The sequence below is a fragment of the Rhinichthys klamathensis genome, unplaced genomic scaffold (assembly GCF_029890125.1).
Source record: "Rhinichthys klamathensis goyatoka isolate OS25496 unplaced genomic scaffold, OSU_Roscu_1.1 h1tg000281l_1, whole genome shotgun sequence".
NCBI lineage: Eukaryota > Metazoa > Chordata > Actinopteri > Cypriniformes > Leuciscidae > Rhinichthys > Rhinichthys klamathensis.
This window is the reverse complement of record NW_026606800.1, coordinates 1524826-1550000: the sequence shown is the minus strand read 5'-3', so window position 1 is coordinate 1550000 and position 25175 is coordinate 1524826. Positions and strand designations below refer to the sequence as shown.

Genomic DNA, 25175 nt, shown 5'->3' with positions numbered 1-25175 from the left:
ATGCCCCGCACATGTGTTCGATGAACTGTATCTGGTCAATAATGGTGGAAATGTTCATTATCTTTTTGTAGCCAAGTCATTATAGTATGTGTCTATAAAGAAGACGACAAAAATAAACCTCTCCAAGCAATATTCACTCAAGTGAGAACATGACAACCAGCCCTGCACGGTCAATATTCTGTAAAACCATCAGTAAAAGTCAATATTTGAGAAACCCAACAATCATATCCAGTGGTAAAAATATGTTGATGCTTCATGTGTCTTTCCTTAACATCCCATATTAATACATCATGCAGAAGTCCAATAATATTAGTCCACAAACAGTGAGAGAGATTTAGCCCTGCACCAAATGATGAAGGGCCACTTTTCCATTTACTCCCATTCGTTTCGGCATGCCCTCGCTTCACTTTAGTCCATACAATAATTATCTAATCAAAACAAAGTGTGCATTCAACTGAGGATTAGAAAATGCATATAAGATCAAAGCTTTATTTTGCAGAACATAAATTAGACAGATAATCTCATAAAATGCTCATTAGCACACAATCAAGCCCTGGCAAACATAAGCATCACATGAAATAATAACTCGCTAGACAGACTCGCAAACAGAGAGCATCCTAATATCGCCATGGCGATGCATTGATTTATTGCTACGGTAACCGTCTCAGCCGCTCCATATACTGTCTAACACGTTATCGTCAGTGGTGGCTGAGCATTCAGACTTAGTAAATCAATATGCGTCTAAGCACTGGGAATCATGACATACGCTTGACAGTATTTAGATGCGAATAAACAATATGAGCGCAAGGAGATCAGTGTGTTTGCTTATCAAATAAATTGTATTGGATGAGTGGGAAAAAATGAATACAGCTTGTCCATTAATATCGTATTAAACATGCTGAATGATCAGCAGATGCTCTCCCGCAGACGACGGGATAGAGTCCTGCATTCAATACCTCCACACACCAACCAATAAATCACTGATTTCATTACTGAAAATATATAATGGGTCATTAAAGCAAACTAAACAATAGCTCAGAGCCAATCATTTTGTGAGGTGAAATGATCAGCTCAGGCCAATCAGTGAGCTCAGATGTGGCGGCCCCTATAGAGTACATTAGCGCCTGCCCTGTTATCAGCCGCGCTGGTTCCGGAAGTCATTTTTCCATTCAGAGATTGAGATATTAAAAAAAGTCTTCAATAAAGAGTAATAAGACATTAACTAAACCAGCTACGAGGTGAATCACAACATTACAAACTTTGATTTGAAGAAAAAAAAACGTTTTTGAAAATCAGACAAAAATACAAAAGGTACAAGACTGTATACTCTTGTAATGGCTTTAGTGAGGGAAAGACTTACAATCCCATGAAGCATTGCAAACAGCATATTTGAATAAAAGAAATATAGAGAATCATACAACTACTCATTTACAAATATATATATATTTATACACACACGTTTAAGTATTCATGGGAGTGGGCGGAGCTTAGAAGATCTTTTGCCACGTGTTGCTTTTTTCGACTCTCTGATTGGTATAATTTTCTGTACAGAATCATGGGTAATGTAGTTTTTCGCTAGGAATTCTGCTGTTAAATACGTTTTTACGTATTATTTAAAAAAATTAACCGAAATGATGCGGGCTGATGACTTCAACAGAAGCAAATTACATAGATTAACAACCTCGTAGCTCACAGTAGGGCAGTCTTTAAAGGCTTATAAGTTACCGTTAAAAATCTATTTCCCTATGGAGAAAATGAGTTTTTACTTCTGGAACCGGACTTGTTGCACTCTATAGACTCCAGTTAGGGTAGACGCCACATTTTAAACCTTAAAGTCCCCGTGAACCGGAAGTTGCAAACGACTTTTCTCCAGTGTTGTGACGTATTTCCGAGAGAAACGGAATACTAAATGAGGCAAAATAGTGGGCGTGGCTTTTTTTCCCAACTAGCACCTGATTGGATCTAGAAAAGTAGGTGTTTTCATTCACCTGTCTACTGTCAGTTGGAGGGGCGTGGTTACGGATGTTAAGCAGACGCCCAAACCGTCAAACCTAAGTCATCAGGGAAGGTCCTCCAATGCAGAGGGGAGGGGAAATTTCAAATTTTGATTAAAGATTACGAAGCCAAAAAAAAAAAATTTGTGGATTGACTGACATGGATGAATTGTTCACCACAAAACGATCAATTTAGGCACACAAAGTAAGTATGGTCAATTTTGAATTCATGGGGACTTTAACATATCGTAAAAAAAACGCCAACAACATCACATTTTTAAAATAATTAAACACTGTGAACTTTGGACATCCGCGATTTGCCCGTCATTAGAACGGCCGCATCTGAGGCAGTAAGTGTATTGCATTACGTTTTCATCAACTTAAGGATTATAAAGTTTCTTGTAAATATGTTGGCACTCCGTTTTTTTCCATCAGTTGGCCAAAATCTCATGTTATAAAACATGAAGTGCTTTGCACATGCTATTTAGGACAATATTGACTACAGTATGACTCGACGATAAATCCTAGACTAAGACACTCTTCTCCGCACCTCAAATACAAATAGTGCTACATTCACATTCATAAGGACGCTAAACAGCAAACACCGCATTCTCTAGCAGTCGTCAGCCTGCACAACTCTCACTAGCTGGGCTCGAAATGCAAGATAAGAGTGGATTTATCGTAGCAGAAGCGCAACAAAATAATGCTTTACGAAAAAAAAGATTTTGCGACAAGGAAGCACAAAGAGTGAATACAAAAAATAGTTTGTTGTTAGTTGCCAACAGCACTTAGCTCTCTCCAGTGCTGGAAAGCTTTTCTAATATTAACACGGGTCCTAAAGCTCTTTCATAACCCTGAAAGGATCCTCTGAGCTTTTATCTTTTGTAATGTCTCTCAGCCATCTCTCTATCTACAGTCTTTCTTCAAATCTCCCTCTTGCTCGTTCTCTCTCCCCCACCGTCATAATGCTGATTGGTTACACGTTTGTTGTTGTGTCTGGTTGTGTCGTGTCAAATATCGCCCACCTTTAAATCAAAGATCCAGCAGCAAAACTCTGCTCTCTAGCCATGTTTCCATCCACTTGTCAATCGAATTATCTGAAGTTTGGTAAAAAACCTCATGCGAATAAAGCTGGTGAAAGTGTGTTTCCATTAAACGGCTTTAAAGTGGATAAAAATCTGTGCGTAATGACGTCACATGCAGTTTTGCGATCAAATTGGTATATCGAATTGATTTGAGACATGTTAAGGTGTTTCCATTCATTTTCTCACCGAATTACACAACATTCAAGCCAACATTTGTGAACAAAGTTTTACTAGGCAAAATGGATCGCACCATAATAACGTTTCCATCCGCGTTTATCGCATAAGCCTTATATCGATCAAGATAAAATCCGATGAGACCGATCGTATTTCATTTGAGTCGATATTCATGAAATTCAATCGAATTTTACTGTTTCCATAAGGCATTTTTCATTCGATATCACTTAATGCGGATAAAAACGTGTGGATGGAAACAGCTTCTGACTCTCTCTAAAGTACATCTTTATTATCGACTGGTTTTCACGCTGTCTTTCACTCCCATCTCGGGCTCCCACCACCTCTGCCTCGTCATTTCACAGTCATTATAGCTTTTCAAATGAGCCTGAAACGGCTTTGTTGCATTTTGGAATCGAAAACGTATCTTTTATCTCTTTTTTGGGCCGTCTATATGCCATATGCGCCTGGATATTATGTGTCTCCAAAGTGGGCACTTCAGGTGACTGTGAAAGGGAACGGCTCGATTACAGATCGTGTGGCTTTGTTTGGCTTGCTAGAATAGGGGGGAAATGTGGGCCAGCTAGTGAACGTGATTTCAGGGTACAAATTAATGGTTGAAAGTCCAAAGATTCCATAGCAACAGCATGATGCCCAACAACTGACTGCTGGAACAAACAGGTACATCAACAAAACAGAACACCACTTTTATATTTACATATCACAAAAAACTTTCAGTCTTAAGGATTTTTATGATAGGGGCAGCTAAAGACCATCTGAGTTGTGCAAGATGAACCTCAACAGATTGTGGCCCTTGAAAGCCATTGTCTATTCACACACAGAGGGAACTGCAAGTGCTCTTTATGTGTTGAGGGGGTGGAACCGGCTTCAGACGCACGTGGAACAGATCGAGAAACACGTAGGCAGACGAGCGGTAAAACCTGAGGAGAGGGTCAAAGTTGTAGCGGAGACGGAGGAAAAGGACAGAGAAAGGTTAACACAGTGAAAAATCACATGTACTCTTCTCCTAAATAGAGATGACGGGAGAACTTGATTTGAAGATGTTAACACTTCTGATGCTAATTTGGGTACTTACAAGAGGAAAACCCTAACTAGCCTTTTGTTTTGTGCAAATGTAAGTTGTAATATTGTGTTTATTTTGTGTAGGCCTATCTATATCTGATTTATCTCATATAGGATGCATTTGGTTAAGAATGAACACTTTAGTAAATCTTCAGCGCATGCAGCTCAAACAGCGATGCACAACTAATAATGACTATGATTGGGACTGTCATGTTACATTTAGGCCTACATTTACATTTATTCATTTAGCTGACGCTTTTATCCAAAGCGACTTAAAATTGCTATATATGTCAGAGGTCGCACGCCTCTGGAGCAACTAGGGGTTAAAGGGATACTCCACTTTTTTTGGAAATAGGCTCATTTTACAACTGCCCCAGAGTTAAACTGTTCAGTTTTACCGTTTTTGAATCCATTCAGCCGATCTCCGGTTCTGGCGGTACCACTTTTAGCATAGCTTAGCATACATCATTGAAGTGGACAAGACCATTAGCATTTCTAAAAACAAAATGACCAAAGAGTTTCGATATTTTTCCTATTTAAAACTTGACTCTTCTGTAGTTACATCGTGCACTAAGACCGACGGAAAATGTAAAGTTGCGATTCTCTAGGCTGATATGGCTAGGAACTATACTCTCATTCCTGCGTAATAATCAAGAAACTTCACTGCCGTACCATGAGAGCAGCAGGCGTAATGATATGACGCAGCGCCTGAAAATAGGCCACCTTCCGTCAACACAACGGAACTATTTTCAGGCGCTGCGTCATATCATTACGCCTGCTGCTCTCATGGTACGGCAGTGAAGTTTCTTGATTATTACGCAGGAATGAGAGTATAGTTCCTAGCCATATCAGCCTAGAGAATCGCAACTTTACATTTTCCGTCGGTCTTAAGGCACGATGTAACTACAGAAGAGTCAAGTTTTAAATAGGAAAAATATCGAAACTCTTTGGTCATTTTGTTTTTAGAAATGCTAATGGTCTTGTCCACTTCAATGATGTATGCTAAGCTATGCTAAAAGTGGTACCGCCAGAACCGGAGATCGGCTGAATGGATTCAAAAACGGTAAAACTCAACAGTTTAACTCTGGGGGAGTTGTAAAATGAGCCTATTTCCAAAAAAAGTGGAGTATCCCTTTAAGTGTCTTGCTCAGGGACACATTGGTGTCTCACAGTGGATTCGAACCCGGGTCTTATCCACTGCGCCATCACCACCATGTTACATAACATTATTTGGGTTCCATCGCGTTGCTCCAGGAAGAGTGTGTCCACAACATGAGTCACACATTCTGACTAGCACGTAACTTAGTTCAAGTTCACTTGTACATTCGCGTCATTTTGTGCAATATTATGTTTATTTTGTATAAATCTGATTGATCTCATATAGGATGCGTTTCTTTAAGTTAAATAACATGCTAGCAAAGTGCTCCAGTTTACCAGTGTTCATTCAGTGCGCAGCTCAAACAGCAATGCTCGACTAACAATAACTATGATTGGGACTGTCATATTACATAACATTAATGAGAACACTATTTTAATAAATCGTTGGGTTTAATAAATCGTTGAATTCATTTGGTTTAGTTGCCTTTTTTTCAGTGCGTTGTTCCAGAAAGAGTGTGTCCACAACAGGAGTACACATACACATCCTGACAAGCACGTATCTGACGCGGTGTTGGTGACACTTTATATTAGCCGTTATATTTGATTATTAAATAAGTAATTTAATAAATGATCAATCACATCCTTTTACAATCCTACTAGCCCTTTATTTACATTAAAAACCCTTCTCGTTGATTTGGTGAGGAACATGGTGTTTTGAGCAGCATTTGCACACGCTGTCATGCTGTTGGCTATAATGCCACTGCAGTAGAAATAATTGATTGTTAATTTAAACGACAAAAATGATGGAAATAACATTACAACAATTTTTGGTCAAGATCTTGTATTGACAATGCAAGAGTCCAGCACTCTGTAAAGTCTCCTCCAGCACATCCCAAGACTTTCAATGAGTTTAAGGTCTGGACTCAGAGGTGACACTTCATGTGTGAAAATGATTCTTCATGCTCCCAATCATAGACTCTTAAGTATTTGCCTATTAAAATACAAACAGCAACTTTTTTTTTGCCAGGCAGTGTATATATATATATATATACATATACATTTTAAAGTACTATAGTATTAGCATCTGACACAAAACCTTACCATGGTACCGCCAAAGGATCAGAAGTCTCAATGATGCAATCAAATATTGAAGACAAGGATGGACACAAGACTTAAGAATCATCCATTTAAAAAACATATTGATGGTCCAATAACTGCGGTCCTGGTATAACGCTTCCTCTAAATTCTCCTGTGTAAAAAAAAAATAGAGAGCGTTTCAGAGAGCTTTAAATGGTTAACCTCTCTCCGCTGCGATGCTGTACTGATGAACGATTTGAAGCATACTGATTTCCGACAGTTTATCAGAAGCAAGGCACCTACTACAGCAGCTGGATTATTCCTGCAAAACTCAACACTTATTGAGGGAGATATTGATGAAGATATCGCTCGGCTCAATCAAGCGTCAGGCAGCACAAAAGCCCATCTTCCTTCATTCACATGCGTAGCCGTTCTTTAAACGTCTTTCTGAATGACAAGTGAACTACAAACTGCTGGACTCAACCGCTACACCTTCTCAACTGCTCAGAATCAGCGTTAGCTTCCCTATAAAAGCAGGAGGACAGGGGGAATTTCTCATCTCCACTCTCTCTCTCACGCCATGAAAGGTTAAAAAGGCCCGAGACAAGTTCATAAAAAAATTAGAAGACCTATAAGATTAAAAGAAGAGAAGAGAGGCGGCTGGAAGATCGCCCGGAGCGAGTTCGCCCCGCAGACCTACATCAAGAAGACTCAATCTTTCAGGGGGAAATTAGACCTGGACTAAAAAGAGTCTGCCTCACTCCTTCACGAGTGTCATGAATTGATTCAAAGACAACAGCATGTTCCAGCCTCACTTCATTTAGACCCTGGATGAAAAAGGATACATGCCGATGAACGGCAACCTCAGGCTTGTTTTCCCCAGGCGGCTGATTACGGTTTGATGGAACGGCAGCCGCAAAAACAAGGACCGACTGCGGCTCTGCTCACTTGTGTACGAACTGGATGGGATTAAATTACCCAAGCATCATATGGGTGATGTTTGCATTTAAGAAGTTTTATGGGCACAAATGAGTAATCATGGGAGCCACTACTTCCTGTAAATCCGTGTCATGACAGGAAGTAGTAACCCTACTGATGTTCAGTGCACAACAATACTGTAAGCCAAAAAATAAAAAAGCGAAGTGCAAATATAATGCTGTAAGTATGTAAAAAGTATTGCTCATTGTCAGTTCGTTGTTTGTTGCTCATTGTTAGTTTACTAGTTAGTTTATTGGAAAGTGTTACCAATATTTTTATAATAAATTAACAGTTTACACTTAAGTTGCCACTTAAAACAGTAAAATAAAATAATAAAATATATACATAAAATAAGATCACATAAAAAAATTAAATAAAAATAAATGAATTAAATCATTTTGCATTATTTGCTTACAATTATAATTAATATATTATTATATTTATAATAATATAATATAATATACACTGCAAATGATTTTCGAAGTTGTAAATTAAACAAAAATGATTGGAGAACGTCTTACAAGAAAAAACTATTTCAGTCTTTCTACTTCAAAATTTCATGTTTAATTCATAGTGTTATTAGCCGTTTTAGCTATAAATAAACGATACACTTGCCTTATAAAAAGTTTTGTACTAATCTTATACTAGTATACTTAACAAGAAACATGACAAGAATCTACAATTCATTATGAGAGGATAAGTGAATTAAGCTAAATCATCTCATAATCTCTCTCAAACTATGAAAAAAAGGTGTGTGGCAATGTAAAAACATTCACACAGCAGAGTATTCACTGATGTTAATGTACCTGAACCGTGAGAATATAATGCTGGACGGTTTTACTGTCAGTCCCGTCCGGCCCTCATAATAACAGTTGAGTTTGATAGCATCAGGCTCATAAACATATATCATCACAAACCAGCGGCAAAAATCTTTCTTACAGTGCCGACTTAATGCTTTCCATCATTTTGGTCAAATCAACATGGATGTCTCTACTAACCTTTCAGCTGAAATATTAACCAATAATATATGTTTCCATCCAATCAAATTCCAATACCCACATTTCACTTAGAAATACAAGACTCTTCTACTCAAGTAACTCTACCATATTACTCCCAGTTCTTGGCTCATTTAGACCAGTTTGTTAAGAATCACTCTGACCGTATCACTGAATCAGTAAGTTGTTAACTTGAGACTCACTCGGACCGAATCACTGAATCTGTAAGTTGTTAACTTGAGACTCACTCGGATCGAATCACTGAATCAGTAAGTTGTTAACATGAGACTCACTCGGACCGAATCACTGAATCGGTAAGTTGTTAACTTGAGACTCACTCTGACCGAATCACTGAATCGGTAAGTTGTTAACTTGAGACTCACTCGGACCGAATCACTGAATCAGTAAGTTGTTAACTTGAGACTCACTCGGACCGAATCACTGAATCGGTAAGTTGTTAACTTGAGACTCACTCGGACCGAATCACTGAATCAGTAAGTTGTTAACTTGAGACTCACTCAGACCGAATCACTGAATCAGTAAGTTGTTAACTTGAGACTCACTCGGACTGAATCACTGAATCGGTAAGTTGTTAACTTGAGACTCACTCGGACCGAATCACTGAATCAGTAAGTTGTTAACTTGAGACTCACTCGGACCGAATCACTGAATCAGTAAGTTGTTAACTTGAGACTCACTCGGACCGAATCACTGAATCAGTAAGTTGTTAACTTGAGACTCACTCGGACCGAATCACTGAATCAGTAAGTTGTTAACTTGAGACTCCCTCTGACCGAATCACTGAATCAGTGACCTGCTACTTGCTGGATCAGTTCAATTCACAAATTAATTATTCAATGTGTTTTGAGAACCAGTTACAACTGATTCATTGATAAGAACCGTCTCAAATGAATGATTCGTTCATGAACTGGCCATTATCACTCTAAGAAAAAAAAGTTTGTTTTCATTATTTTATCTGCCTCTGAATGAACTTTTCAGCTGAAATAGCAAAGGAAAAAGTATAAATCAATAACATATTAACATGTTTCTATCCAAATTAAATCCATACATAAAATCAAAGTATTGGTCTAATGTATTATGCTTTAAAAAACACTGAATTACATCACAGACTATTGTCTCATGACATTTAGCAATCCTCAGCACAACAGAATTGTTGCTGTGTTGCTGCACATACAGCATTATTTGACAGATTTCAAAAGCTCGCCTCCATAACGTTCCTCCCTCCGATTGAATCAATAATGAACTCTAACGTGTTTGGCTGGAATGGGAAAAGCTCCTCTCGGAGTCTGTGCTCTCCCCGTGATCGATAATTATGTCCCCAAAGGGTGTAAGATCTCAGACTCGAGTGTCACACACACGTGGCTTCACGCATCGGTTTGTTCTCGCAATGAGGGTACCGTGTGTTTCTATTAACCTGCCTTGTCCTGATCTTATCCCACACCTACCCTGATGGGTATAATCACCTTTAGGAGCGCCGTTGAGCTCCGACTCGGAACGCACTGAAATCTCCTGCTTGACGGAAAGATACGCTTCCCTCCAGGTAATCCTCCTGCCTCAGAGACGCGAACAAACTGAGACGGATCATTGTGAAATATGAGTCATTACTCAAAGAAAATAATCAGAGCCACTTTCATCCAACCAAATATGCTTCCTGTGTAAAGTAGCATGAAACATTACCTGTAAAAATGATGAAAACTCATTATCTGACACAAATTCGGTAGGTTTCTCACGCAAAGCTATCATATGGCTTCCAGTCTGCATGAATTGGTTGGTGGGGGGGGGGGGGGATCTAATTGTGATTTTTCTAATAATAACCGATTGCAAAAATGAAATACAAAAAAAAAAAAGCTTGAAGTTTTTCTATGTTTGTTTGTAGGGCTGCACAATTTGGCCCAAAACGTAGTAATTATATACTGTATATACACTCACCGGCCACTTTATTAGGTACACCTGTCCAACTGCTCGTTAACACTTAATTTCTAAGCAGCCAATCACATGGCGGCAACTCAGTGCATTTAGGCATGTAGACATGGTCAAGACAATCTCCTGCAGTTCAAACCGAGCATCAGTATGGGGAAGAAAGGTGATTTGAGTGACTTTGAACGTGGCATGATTGTTGGTGCCAGAAGGGCTGGTCTGAGTATTTCAGAAACTGCTAATCTACTGGGATTTTCACGCACAACCATCTCTAGGGTTTACAGAGAATGGTCCGAAAAAGAAAAAACATCCAGTGAGCGGCAGTTCTGTGGGCGGAAATGCCTTGTTGATGCCAGAGGTCAGAGGAGAATGGCCAGACTGGTTCGAGCTGATAGAAGGGCAACAGTGACTCAAATAACCACCCGTTACAACCAAGGTGGGCAGAAGAGCATCTCTGAACGCACAGTACGTCGAACTTTGAGGCAGATGGGCTACAACAGCAGAAGACCCCACCGGGTACCACTCATCTCCACTACAAATAGGAAAAAGAGGCTACAATTTGCAAGAGCTCACCAAAATTGGACAGTTGAAGACTGGAAAAATGTTGCCTGGTCTGATGAGTCTCGATTTCTGTTGAGACATTCAGATGGTAGAGTCAGAATTTGGCGTAAACAGAATGAGAACATGGATCCATCATGCCTTGTTACCACTGAGCAGGCTGGTGGTGGTGGTGTAATGGTGTGGGGGATGTTTTCTTGGCACACTTTAGGCCCCTTAGTGCCAATTGGGCATCGTTTAAATGCCACGGCCTACCTGAGCATTGTTTCTGACCATGTCCATCCCTTTATGGCCACCATGTACCCATCCTCTGATGGCTACTTCCAGCAGGATAATGCACCATGGCACAAAGCTCGAATCATTTCAAATTGGTTTTCTTGAACATGACAATGAGTTCACTGTACTAAAATGGCCTCCACAGTCACCAGATCTCAATCCAATAGAGCATCTTTGGGATGTGGTGGAACGGGAGATTCGCATCATGGATGTGCAGCCGACAAATCTGTGGCAACTGTGTGATGCCATCATGTCAATATGGACCAAACTCCCTGAGGAATGCTTCCAGCACCTTGTTGAATCTATGCCACGAAGAATTGAGGCAGTTCTGAAGGCAAAAGGAGGTCCAACCCGTTACTAGCATGGGGTACCTAATAAAGTGGCCGGTGAGTGTATATAAAAATGAAATAATGTGAAATAGTTTAATATTTGAATATTTATTTTTCACATTTTTATATGTAATAGTAATAATAACTATTATAGTTACTTCTAGTAGTAGTATTTATAGCAACATTACAGTTAAAATGATAATATTATAACAATAGTATTTTATAATAATAATAACTATTAGTAGTAGTTGTATTAATAGTACTATTACAATTAAAATTCTAAAAATTAATAATAATGTTAATAACAATAGTAGTAGTAGTAGTTTACAACAGCAATTATTGTTGTTGATGCTGCTGTTATTATTAATAGTAGCAGTAGTGTTAATATTAATACTAAAAATATTGAAATATTAAATGATTTTGCAAGTATTTAGGAAAACTAAAATAATAATAATTTTACTGTACGGTACAACTGAATTTCTTTATTTTCAACTGTAAAACCATCAAGCCAATGGACAGTATAACCTGCAATATGTATAATTTAAAAAATAAAAATTTTCGCGTAAACCATCTCACTCTACACAGCCAATCACAAGCAAGATTTGTTTGTCAAGCAAAGTCTCGTTGTGAAAACGCTTGGTTCTGCTAAACTGTAAACCAGGAAGTCATATGTTTTTAATTCAACCAATAGATGATAAAGTGGTATGATCCATAAACAGTATAAAAAGATTACGCTATTTTGGTTCCACCAGGAATGACAGCGTCGCTGCAAAGCATTGATTGGTGAACTCAACTGGCATTGTCAGAAAGAAAACAAACTACCCAGTGTGTGTACACACACATGCATATGAATGAAGCAGCCACCCTCGCAAAAATTCTTTGTCAATCTCAGTTTACGAGGCTGCGAGCCACCAGAGGAGGAGGGAGGCGAAAGACACAGTCGACAAAATTTCGATGTACAATCTGTTCGCCGGGAGGCGGAATCATGAAGAGAAATTTGCCTCTCAAATCCTGCCTCTGAGCGCACATGTCAATGCCATCCGAGCTGATTGCTTGGCTTTCACATTTGAATAGAATGAAGTGCTATGAAAACGAAGCGTGCTTGGCGCAGATGGTGCTTGGAAGCTGAAAGAGCCCCTGAAAAAAATGGAACCGCAGATAAGAATAGACAACCAAAAAAAAAAAGAAGTATTTTTACAAAGTATTTAAGAGGTGTGGGTTTGCAAAAGAGCCCTTGTCTGTCGCAGATACTGAAAGATATCCACGAAAACAAGCTAACCTTCTTTATATGTTTGTCCATGACCATGAGCAAATTATTGTGCTCCGGAGTACCCTTAACCTCTGATGAAACAACTGAAGTTTCGCCAATGTGAACTTTGAATTGCCATTAACAGAAAGAAAAATCTCGATTGTCCCTGGAATCTACGTGAAGTGCAAAAGACACAATAGGCAGAGTGAATGAGAAAGAGAGACGAAAAACCTAGGTTTTTCTTTTTTACTTAAAGGCTTTGTGGTTGGGATGACTTCCCCTTCACATTTCTTAAAGGTAAAGTGTATCATTTCTGCAATACTGGTATCAACAAATGGGTTTCCCAAACCTCCCCAGTTTACCATTGGTTCAACGGACAGATAGCCCCGCCCCCAAACTTCAGTCATTCGTTACATGTAACTCAAATTTCTGCACATTTAGCAAGTAAAAACATTGTGTAAAGACACACTTCACCTTTAAGACCAATGCATGGTTTGTAAATGTGAATTTATCCGTCCGTCCTTCATTTTAATACACCTCGGAACAGCACAAGTCTCATGTGCCGAAGAGATTGAGGGTCTTTCAGCGCCTGTGTCGGAATGCAGACCTGCAGGAAGCCTTGTCCTCGTGATGGCTTCCACATCTGTCTGGCCACGACCACGGAGATGTGTAGCGCCTGTTGAACCCCAGCGGGAGGGTTTTACAGCCCCCCGGTTCACCTCATGGCCCATTAACGGAGGAAAGCGAGAAATGCAGGCGTGCGTATTCCTGGTCCAAACATTCCTCCACCTCCACTGCTGTGTGCAGAACCTCACAGCTCAGCCGGCACTCACATATCTGGGAAAAAACACTGAGTAGGGCCATAAACAAGCAGCAGAGAGGGGCTTATGAGAGAAGCTGAAACAGGCTTGTTTGCATTTACAAACGTTTGAGGTCAATAAGATTGAACTTTCTTAAAGAAATTAATACTTTCATTCAGCAAGGATGCATTAATTTGTGTTACAAAAGATTTCCATTTCAAATAAATGCTGTTTTATTGAACTTTCTATTCATCAAAGAATCCTGAAAAAAAATTACGGTTTCCACAAAAAATAAACTGATTTCAACATTGATATTAATAATCAGAAATGTTCCATGAGCAGCAAATCGTCATATTAGAATGATTTCTGAAGGATCATGTGACACTGAAGACTCGAGTAATGATGCTGAATGATCACAGAAATAAATTACATTTTAAAATACATTCAAATAGAAAACAATTATTTTAAATTGTAATAATATTTCACAATATTAAGATTTTTACTTTGTTTCCAATCAGATAAATGTAGCTTTGGTGAGCATAAGAGACTTAATTTTACAAATCTTACTGTAGGATAAATAAATAGTTTCATTATATTATTGCAATAAAAATGGGTGGGGGACTAAATAAATGAATTTAAAATATATTATATAGTAAATAAATCAATAGAACTAACAAGCGTTACCCAATTGAACTTCCATGTATTAAAGTATCTCATTTGTATCTTTATTTGTCCCCTCCAAAAAGGCTTGTCAGTTGGTAGAAATGTAATCAAATAACATGATATACTGATTAATTCATTAAATTAATCTTCAAATTAATCTTAAATTAATCAAATTTACAGTCATTTAAAGTCATTGTGGCAGAAGAGTAAAGCACTTCTGACAAAAAATGGCTTGAGAAGTCAATATATTAAATGTAAGTCTATCATAAAAACACATGAAGGTGGTACTACTGTACTTCAAGCTTGATTTCCTCTTATAATGAGAAAGAAGATTATGCAAAGTTCAGGGGGTATGATTAATTGGGTTGATTGTGTCAAATCTATCACTTTTTTCCTAATTAATTACACTTCATGTGTTAAAGTCATATCATTATGCTCCAAAACTGACTGTTTATGTTTCCGTAAACACGTGAGGGGGTCTGAACAGATGAAGCCGATCTCTTCCAAATCCTGCCGCAGTGACCGCACAACTCTGACCCACTTCAGCTTCAGCCAGATCTGCCGTTGCCAGCAGCAATTAAGAAAAATGACAACCATCACATCCTCTTCTGCTGACAGAAATATCCAAGACTTGTCCCCAATAGGGAAACATATTGATTTGAACAACTGAAATAAAACAAAGCGCTTTTCAAAATGGGTACAGGGGGAAATAAAGTGAAAAGAAAAATCCATAAGGGTCAAGAAGATATGAAGGATATAAGGACACAAAGGATTCCTACACATGAGTGGATCTCAGTGCAGGATTCAAAACCAGTTTAGCTTTATCAACAACATGTTGATTATCACAGAAAATATATTTTCCCCTCTTTTATTTTTAAAATTGCAGTTCCACTCTTACAATGTATGTATGTATGTATGTATGTATGTATGTATGTATGTATGTATGTATGTATGTATGGATGTATGTATGGATGGATGGATGGATGGATGGATGGATGGATGGATGGATGGATGGATGGATGGATGGATGGATGGATGGATGGATGGATGGATGGATGGATGGATGGATGGATGGATGGATGGATGGATGGATGGATGGATGGATGGATGGATGGATGGATGGATGGATGGATGGATGGATGGATGGATGGATGGATGGATGGATGGATGGATGGATGGATGGATTGGATGGATTGGATGGATGGATTGGATGGATGGATGGATGGATGGATGGATGGATGGATGGATGGATGGATGGATGGATGGATGGATGGATGGAATGGATGGAATGGATGGGATATCTGGGGCTCTGATTTGATAGATATTTACCGATCAAAACAGAAGGTGTTATTCTAGGTGTTATCCTATCCTCTCCCCACACGCACATTTCACTTTTACTGTAGTATATTTCCATCCAGGGCAGTGTCGTGCAGGTCGAGGCAGAAGGTCAGCCATAGTGCAAACTTCTTAAGATTGTGGGCCTAACTTGAGAGCTGTTATAAGTGGCACTGTGCAGCATTCAAGCTATGCTGTTAACTTGCCAGATCATTCCTGTTTAATTGTTCTCACTTGCCAGCCCTGGGATTAAAACCACGGGTATGTTTGGAATGACATACTACCATCGCACTAGAACTATTTTTGCCGCACACATTACAGTATGTCTACCTAATATAGTATTAGCATTTTCTGCATGCATAAAATAGCAGTGTGACCTTCTACATTTGCCAAAATGTGCATTACAGACCAGAGCAAATACCACGGTATATTTCACACTGCAATTAGGGATGTGTAAATCTACACAATTTAAAACAAAAGAAAAAAGAACCTAGTTAGTATTTCACTAGTTTGGACTTTCGTTAAGAGATGTTCTTGGGTTTAAAAGCAACTAAACAGATTGCAACAGAACAAGACAGAGTGAGATTACGAAATCTTTAAAGGTGAATTAGCATATTTAGCAAACGGCCCTTTCGTGCCCCAGCTCACACATCACAAACAAACACAGCTCTTACGGGTGTTTGTGAAGGCATGTCTCAATGGGTAAAATTAGACTACTTTCAATAAAAGGTCCACCATATTAGGAATACTTTTAGCTGTGTTGCTATGTGTCATGAGTAAGCAACTGAGTAGGCTAACACTTTGTAGAGCGAACGTGAGCGTCTCGCTTATAATAAACCCATCCAACGTATCTGCCCTGGGCGCAGTTTTGACATGACGTTCCACAACTATTTGAGGCTGTTCACAAAGGTCTAAATGCAGCGTAATTTGGCTTGCACCCCTGTACCCGAATCTAAATTTAGTCAGTCATGGTCCCACAGCAGCTAAACACCCTCAGGCTCCTCCTGCTACAGTAGCCACGCCCCAAACTCACTAAAATGAACTTAAAATAAATAAATACAAATTAAAAGAAAAAATAATTTCTATACAAAATGACATATTTTTCTTTAAAAAAAAAGTATACAAAAAAAATATATATTTATAAAAAAAAAAAATATATATATATATAATAATAAATATATATATATATATTTAAATAATTTAAATAATTCATATTTGTATATACTGTATATAATATGCAATATATATTTCTAAGAAATTATACAAAACAATTTGTATATATTTTTTTTTTAAATAAATCAAAAATGTAAAACTCAACATCACTAATTGACTAGTTTCTGGATGATCATTTGGTAATCACAATCATCATGCCCCCTAAGCAATGTGCTAGACCTTCTAATTTTCAACAGTGATATTTAACACCTCCTCCTCGATTAATTATTTGATTGGACAGCCAAACGTTTAAAGATTAAAGGTGAACTATGTAACTTTTGTTTTCAAAATGTCAAAATTGTATATAATGAGCGATATATCAATGAGTCCACCATGAATCCATTTTCCAAAGTGTTTTTGTCTTATCGTGAATAACTATGGTACACCTATATTAAGTGTTTATATTCAGACTATTTTAGACCAGTCATAGACATAGAAATGACTCGTCATAGACATAAACAGAGAGAAGCTCCGGCGAACAATCTTCTTCCACAAGACGCATGCAGTTTTTCGCTAGATCATGAAAAGTGACATGGTGTACCTTTAAAATGCAACCGATATGCATTTCCCAGGTAATAACTGTAATGTTTCGTTCGCATAAAATTAGTATGCAATGCAAAGTTTGCAGTACACTTCCATTCTGAAAATAGCATACTATTCTGTCTGTCTGCTATCTATCAACCCCCAACAGAACAGACAAATACACACACACACAAGCCATCTAGACTGCATTATCAGTGAGCGTTCACCCTACCTGCTCCTTTTCTACATTTCCTATTCAGTCTGTTACATTGACTGATGGCTGGTGCATCTGTATTACAGACCTGAGGAGAGACAAGGCTATTGACATCAACACTGAGCCAATAAAAACACAGAATCAGGTTAAGGGAAATCTCATAAACTCTGTGCCTCAGCTGAAGGTCAACAATGGTGTATCTTAAGGAGATGAAGCTTGATTGTCTGAAAACGGGGGTTGTTTGGGAGCTCAATGCTGCATGTGTCGTCGTCTTCATACACAACTCCATCATGCTGTACTCAAAGGGCAGACTTTTATAAAAGCGCAGCAATTCCTCTAATGGCTTTTATGGGAAGGCAGACGGGGCGGGTCTGAAGATCTACTGAGGCCCACATCTTTAGATTGAATAAGGTCAAGCTTAAAACACCCCAGAGGAAAAGAGCGATGATATATACAAAGAAGTTACGCTTTGACGTGTGACATCTGTGCACTGATCTTCTGGTTTTATGTGATTTAGATGCCGGGAGATATATGAAGATGAAGATGCTTTTTGAACTATGCTAGCAAACAGTTGATGCAGTATCTAGAATTATCTTTTTTTTTTTCTTTTTTTTTTTGAGACAAAAGTTTCTAACCAGTCATTACTGTATTTTCTATTATTTACAGTAAACGGTCAAAAGTTTGGAAACGTTTAAAAAAAAAAAATATATATATATATATAGGCTATATACTGTACATGTTTTTGGAAGAAGTCTGTTATGCTCACCCGAGGTTGAATTTTTACTTCATCACAATTATTTTCTATTTTATTGAATTTGTTATTTATTAAAAAATTTCATTTATTCCTGTGATGTCAAAGCAGAATTCAGCATCATTACTCCAGTCTTCAGTGTCACATGATCCTTCAGAAATCATTAATATGCCGATTTTCTCAAAAAACATTTCTTGTTATTATCAATGCTGAAAACAGTTGTGCTGCTTAATACTTTTATAAAACAAAAATGTAAAAAAAATTTAAAACGTGATGCATTCTTTTTTATGTATTCTTCGATGAATGGAAAGTTCAATAGAGCAATATTTATTTATAATAGAGTTTTGAATGGTAGTGTACTGTATGTAGGGGGAGAGAAATAAATATTAGGTATCATAGGAGGTACATTTTCTTTTTAACTAAAAAGGTCAAAGTTGTTAGGAAACATGCAAGTTGCAACACAATTCAGGTCTGGTCCACACTGATACGTTTCATTTAAAAACGCATCTTTTTCTCGGTTCATGTCTTCTGTCCTCACTGAGACGCCGTTTTTGTCCAGCATTTTTTTGAAAACACTTTCCCATGTGAATTCATTTGACTTAACTTTTTACTCTCTTTCTTGCAGTTGGTGCAAATACTGCCTGAAACGAGTCGTCAGCAATGCCAGTCTCACTTCCTGCACCAACCTAAGTAGGTTTGTAACACATTTGTATAATGCACGTCTATAGTCTTCATTGGCTTCCTGCGAACGACGTCTACTTTGACCCTCAAACACTGTAGTTTAGGGCTGTCACTTTACGTTCGAAAATCGATTGCACAATCGATCGGACCAACCAACACAAGTTTCGAAAACGAAAATAGGGAATCGATTTTAATGGCCTTTTTTTTTATATATATATATATATTGTGACAACAAAAAACATAAAGGTCTCATACATAGACAATAACATGTAAACATGAAAATAACGTACATAAACGTGTGTGTGTGTGTGTGTGTGTGCATGTATTACTGGGTGTGTAAGTGCCTTTTTTTTTTAACCAAACGCGTTTTAGGTGGACAGATCAATACAGGACACAGAACATGTAGGATGTTGGAAAATAACAATGTCTTTTCTGTTAACCAAATGCTTTTTAATATTCGCTATTACTTTGATGCAAGTGAACAAGCGCGCCGTTATTTGTTGCGTAGTGACGTGTGTGTGTGTGTTCAAGTAAGCCAGAAATGCGCAGATTCTGTGCAATACACTGTATTTAATATATCTTGAGGATCACGAGTTGCGTATTTGCGCTAAATCCGCGCAGATGTGTCTTACACAAACTTCCCCAGCAAAGTGAGTAAACATAGAAACACGCTAGACTGGCTCGTGATTTGACAGCGTTTCCCAACAAAGTTCATTTTTACCCGCATTTGGCGGGTCGGAGGGTGTTAATTTCAATCCCTGAATGTTGCGCTCCTGTTTGTCATTGAGCACGAAACTTCACGCCAATAAATCATCAGAAATATTGCTGACTTGTGCGTCTCAAGCGCCCTCTTTACGCTCGTCCTAATGCCTGTTAGGTGTCCGTGGATTTGCTTATATTTGGTGTTGAAAATGGAAACGTCTTTAGACATGGAAAATCGATTTTACAATCAATTCAATGAACACTTGTGTCTCAAAAATCGAACAGGATTTTTTCACAAAAGTGACAGCTCTACTGTAGTTGTAGCTGAGACTGGAAGAGTTTGATTCGTGTGTCGACAAGACGCTGTTTTCTGCGCTGCGAAAGCAAATCCACTTTGCATGCACCTCAAAAGAATGAGGAATCAGGCTCGTATTGATCCAGTAAAACTGATGCCATCGTTACATCATAAGTGCTGAGGAAACCTCTGGAGCTGAAATTCAGACAGTTTTGTTTCCGACACGCGCTGAAAGCAGTCGACCAATCACAACAGACTGGGCCATATGACCAATCAGAGCCGAGTTAGCTCTCGGAAAGGAAGGGGTTTACAGAGATTGAATATTTCTCAAACTGTTTCAGACACTGTGAGAAAAGAGCCAATGCTGCAGTGCAACTAGGAGCCTTTAAGTAATGGAGTAAATTTGGCCTCCATGTTGACTAAAAACGTCCATGAATTTCACACCTTTAAAGGAAGCAATATCCATAGACATGGCACAAGGTCAGATATAGATTCTCAAACATTTCTCCACCTATAGAGCGCTCAGCATCTGTTCAGCACATGGAGCCGGTCTATAAATCTCACTGGAATCCCTTTAATGGCACCACAAACCCAGCTAATGGATGTCGTGCTGGGGTGAAAAACACTAACAAGAACCATCGAAACAAACATGAAGGCTAACCTCTTAACCTTCTGTCATACCTTAGATGTCCTGGGGTTTTTCTGAGAAGCCCTTCAGCACGTCACGCCGCATCCCATAAAACACTTCATCAGCACCACGTCCGAAACACGTCTGTTCTGGGATCATTTACAGCATGAAACAGTAGTAAGGTCGACAGGAACCCAAGAGAAGCAAACGGGCTGGATCTGAATGTCCATCAAAATACACATTTAGTATATAAATGCACATGAATTATGATTCCAGTGATGATTCAGGAGTGTTACAGGAGTGTAAAGGTGATGATACACAGGGCAACTTTTTGAGCAATGTTGCTGGGCAATCTTGCCGAGCGATTGTTGCTTGAGGACTTTCTCGTTGAAAATGGGCAATAAATTTCTATCTGGATAATTTAGATCGGTCGTGGGCCCTGTCTCTCATCTGGTTCCCCGTTGACGGCAACATTGCCCAGCAACATTGCCCTAAAAGTTGCCCTGTGTATCATCACCTTAAGTCTCATTGGTACTGCTTTCCTAAGACCTATTACAGTCTGATCTTTCCACTGTGTGTTTTGAAGGTGCTTCTGTGGCTCATTCATGATTGTTCACACCCAAGCCCTCGGTTACGCTACAGGACAGGTAATACAACCATGATAAATGCCATATTTTCTGTTCTATAATGAAAAATGAAGAGCCCAAAAATTATGAAACGGTGCACTTTGTACGGTAGGCTGCATTTCGCAATAGACCACACAATAATTCAAGGATTTAGTGCATTTTTTTTAATGAATTAATGAAAATGCATTTTGGCGGCCCGACCAGCAATCACATGCATGACATTTTAATTTCTACTTTGCATATAGATAAAACGAACTAAAATCTAATTTGTAGGAATGCCACTGATATTAATCTTCATACGCATAATTGTATATTTTTAAAGTAAAGGGCATCCGTTTCAATTTCCTTTATTTTTTTCAGCAGTGAAAACTAACTACAATACTGTAATCATGCCATAAGCCCCAAAGCAGATAAAGAGTAGCAAATCTATTCTCTTGTATTCAAACATGACCTATTATTGTTATTATAAAATTAGTGTAAACTTACTAATGCTAATAAGTATAATTATTTTTTATTATTCACAAAAAAACATGTATAAAATCATGTAAAATGAATATAATAATAATAATAATACATTATTATTACTATTAATACAAATCTGAATTATTTAAAAAAATTAATTATTTATAAAATTTCAGTCAAATTACTAATACTAATAAGCATTATTTTATTTTTTTATTATTCACAAAAAGTATGTATAAAAATTGTAAAATGTATATAATAATAATACATTATTATTACTACTATTACAAAATCCAAATAATTTATTAATAATAATGAAAAATATTATTATAATTATTATTAAACAGAATAATGCATTTTTGTGAAGAAGATTTTTTTATTTATTTACAGTACATATTACAACAAAAAAAGTGAGTTTTACTCCATGTATAGCTTTAAAGTTGATACTAATGGAATTTTCTGGGAAAATGGACAGATGACTCATATTGTACAAATGAGAGTATACACAACTTTGTCCAATCAAATGCCACCTAGAATACTATTGGTCCCCTTACCAGACCAGCAGTTCACGAGAGATTCACGTTTTACATGGGACTTCAAAATGAACATTTTATGACATTGTCTTTGCATTCAGAGTACAACAGCAAACAATGTTTAATTGAAGTGCATTTGCACGCATTTTAACGATAAACTGTTAATGGACCAGCAAAGTTGAACGCAGGACACCTAAAAACAGCTTAACCCCCACACGCTGCGATAAACCAGTAAACGGCTTTAATCCAAAGTCAAGTCAACAGCTGACAGCCTTGAGTGGCAGTGTGTTCAACTTAAGCACAAATTCCAAATATTAGACTGTATTCTGACAGGTTAAATATAGCGGGTGTTTGAGTGACGGGACGAAAGAGGGCAAAAGCAAGACAGATTGACTGGCAGAGTAAGAGGGCACCAGGGCATTCAGAGATGTTACCTGTCAATGGGCAGCCCAAAAAACAAAAAAGACGCTCCGTCTGTCTCGCTCTCAGGATGGAACTGATGAGCCAAAGATTTGCCTCTTGTTTAGGCTGTTATGACAGGTTAGATTGTTTATTTGATGCCTAGAGAGTTCTCAAGTTCTCCCTCACATAACGGTATGAGATTGAATTCATTCAGGAGATTTGAAGTGCCTGATTATGTTATTATTGAAATGTGAAAATGCCAAACGGCGGTCCACGTTCAGTTCAAATGTCATGATATGTCACAGCCGGTTGAAATGCCTCACTGTGAGCCACTTCAGTTAATAAGATTACACGCCGGCTGAATTAATGAACAACTGAGGGCATACAAACTGAGAAAATCCATTCTGACGCATGTTTAAAACACCCTGAAAACAAGCACTCGTCGATCGTAAACCTTCCCCGCGGCTCTAGTTCAGGTTAGCCGTTTCAAGGCACAGCTCCAGGGATACTGTGTTCCACAGGGGCCGCGATCTTTCGCTCGGTCATCCATAAAACAGGAGATGAAGTGGCCGGCTTAGCCGATTAATGACAGTGCAGGCGACACAGTCTCTGAAGTTGGTGAACGCTCTGACATTTGGAGAGGAAACGGGAACGTTCTCCTCGGAGCACCTCAGGGTCAACCCATCCATCAGCGCTGTCCTTCCCCTTCAGTGTGTACTCTCAATCTGATCCGTTACACACCTGCTCATAAAAACAACATGAACTCAACGTGGACCGGTTTCATTTCTTAAAGCGACAGTTCACACAAAAAAAAACCTTATTTGGTCATTATTTACTCGTATTCATGTCGTTTCAAACCCAACAGCTGTCTTTTTTTTTTCTGTGAGACACAAAAAGTAGAGTAACGGCATACAGGTTTAGAACTATATGAATAAATAATCATAAAATGTTCATATAATATCTTCCTGATCCTATTGTGAATGATTCATAAGTGCACATTATTCTAAAGAGAAAAATATAAATATATTAGGCCTACTGGATTTTTGTAAAATACATTTTTAATAAAAAAAAAAAAAAAAAAAAAATGTAATAAAAAAAGTAAAAAAAAAAAAGAATGAATAAATTACTTTCATAAATAAATAAATGTGAATAATGTATCACAAATAAAAAATATATATTTTAAAAATATTTTTACAATATTTTATACAAAATAATTTTATTATAAGTACTTTTTTATAAAAAAAAATGTATTGTATTGTATATTTATCTTTCATCAGAAAATAATTTGCTCTGCCTCTGAAACAATGCTTGACTGGCATCACCGAATTCTTTTGATTCATATTCCCCAAACTCCCAAACATTTTCTATGTATAGTCATATGTCACATTACAAAAATTAAATGAGTCTCAAATCCAGCAAATTAGCATTCACAAATCACAATGCTTTTAACATATGTAATTTCTATAAAACAGAATGAATGCATGAAATGTCTTGATTTTATCCTTCTGAATTTGATTGGGTCGTGAAAAATGTGCTGTGATTTCATTAGTTAAAATAATCTGTGCCTTAGTTACATTAATCAACGAAGCTGTTTCAGAGTGAGTCAAATTCATTGTTTTGATATGATAAAAAAAAACTTCATGCACTGATGAAACAACAGTAATTAATAGCAAACTCTAAGAATGTACATAAGCATAAAATAAATACATTTTATATAGTCTCTTAATCTTTGCCATGGACATTTTTAAATTCCACGCACTGAATCCCACCGACATGCTACACCGTGTCACCATCTGCAACATTCCCTGTAAAGAGCTTGGCACTTGGACGCTTGCCTGGAATTCTCTGTGTATCCCTATGCGTTCAGATGGTGTTTATGCTAAAGCACAGTCCCTAATGGGCCTTAACCCGTACGAGGAGCGCTCCTGAGCGATGGTCTGCACGCGCAGCTCCGTCTCACGCATTAGGCTCAATGGCTTGCGTGAGATGACATGTTATGACCCCTGCTGTGTGCAGGTCCCCGGGGGGTGCCACCATGGCACATGGATCACCCCGGTCGCGCCGGAGATGTCTTAATCATGCCGAGAGTGGGTGGGTATGTGGACGTGTCAAAACAGCAGTTTTTTAGGAATGCAAATGAAGACGATATGCGCAAATTAATAATTATGGGTTTGCACATCGTACAAGCCTCTCAGCATCTTTAAAAAGAGACGAGGGACAAGCTATTTCGTGATTATTATCAAACGTTTTCACACTTCCTTTCAGCAGGCAAGTTCATTTCGCACATAACGAAAGCAACGAGTGGCCCAATCGCATGAAATCGCCCTCCCAAGTAATGGATTGAATTTTGCATGGAAACGACATAAATGAGCCTCAAACTGCAAATCATTTCTGATATGAGTTTGAACACAACAGTAGTCAAATTTAGGAGAAATTAAAAGACTCTGAAGGGCTCAAATGATTTTGGAAGTGCAATTTTCTCAATGTTAGTTTAACATTTCACTTAACGCAGGGACAC

General features: G+C 38.0%; 1 protein-coding gene across 2 annotated transcripts in view; it reads right to left on the bottom strand.

Annotated features, from left to right (window-relative positions):
• LOC130103166 (kelch-like protein 29) overlaps positions 1-25175 on the bottom strand; it is a 305231-nt gene that overhangs the window by 254735 nt on the left and 25321 nt on the right. Inside the window, exon 1 of one of the 2 annotated variants that reach the window (XM_056269369.1) lies at positions 20688-20811. The exons of the other annotated variant lie outside the window; for it this stretch is intronic. The gene's annotated coding sequence lies outside the window, so the exon portion shown is untranslated. Of the gene's footprint in view, positions 1-20687; positions 20812-25175 lie in introns of those variants that run through there. 2 annotated transcript variants of the gene reach the window in all.